Source organism: Meleagris gallopavo, chromosome 1 (genome assembly GCF_000146605.3).
Source record: "Meleagris gallopavo isolate NT-WF06-2002-E0010 breed Aviagen turkey brand Nicholas breeding stock chromosome 1, Turkey_5.1, whole genome shotgun sequence".
Lineage (NCBI taxonomy): Eukaryota > Metazoa > Chordata > Aves > Galliformes > Phasianidae > Meleagris > Meleagris gallopavo.
The window spans coordinates 47833500-47833737 of NC_015011.2; the positions used below are offsets into that span (position 1 = coordinate 47833500).

Sequence of the window (238 nt, forward strand, 5' to 3'; positions counted from 1 at the left end):
GAAGTTCAAGGCCAGGTTGGATGGGGCCCTGGGCAGCCTGAGCTGGTGGAAGACAGCCCTGCACACGGCACGGGGCGGGCTTTGAGGTCCCTTCCAACCCAAGCCTACAAATAGGGCACTCCTTGGTGCTGTGTTAGGCCGTGTGGGAGCTCTTACCGAAGAGCGTTCCTATCAGACAGAGGCAGCCCCTCTCGTCTGGAGCCAGCAGCTGGACGACCGGCAGCGCCTGCCATGCCAG

At 63.0% G+C, this 238-nt stretch overlaps 1 protein-coding gene across 1 annotated transcript in view; it reads right to left on the reverse strand.

The window, feature by feature from the left end:
• MEI1 (meiotic double-stranded break formation protein 1) overlaps positions 1-232 on the reverse strand; it is a 36294-nt gene extending 36062 nt beyond the window's left edge. Inside the window, exon 1 of the mRNA XM_019614494.1 lies at positions 157-232. The gene's annotated coding sequence lies outside the window, so the exon portion shown is untranslated. The remainder of the gene's footprint in view (positions 1-156) is intronic.
• Between the last annotated feature and the right edge of the window lie 6 nt (positions 233-238).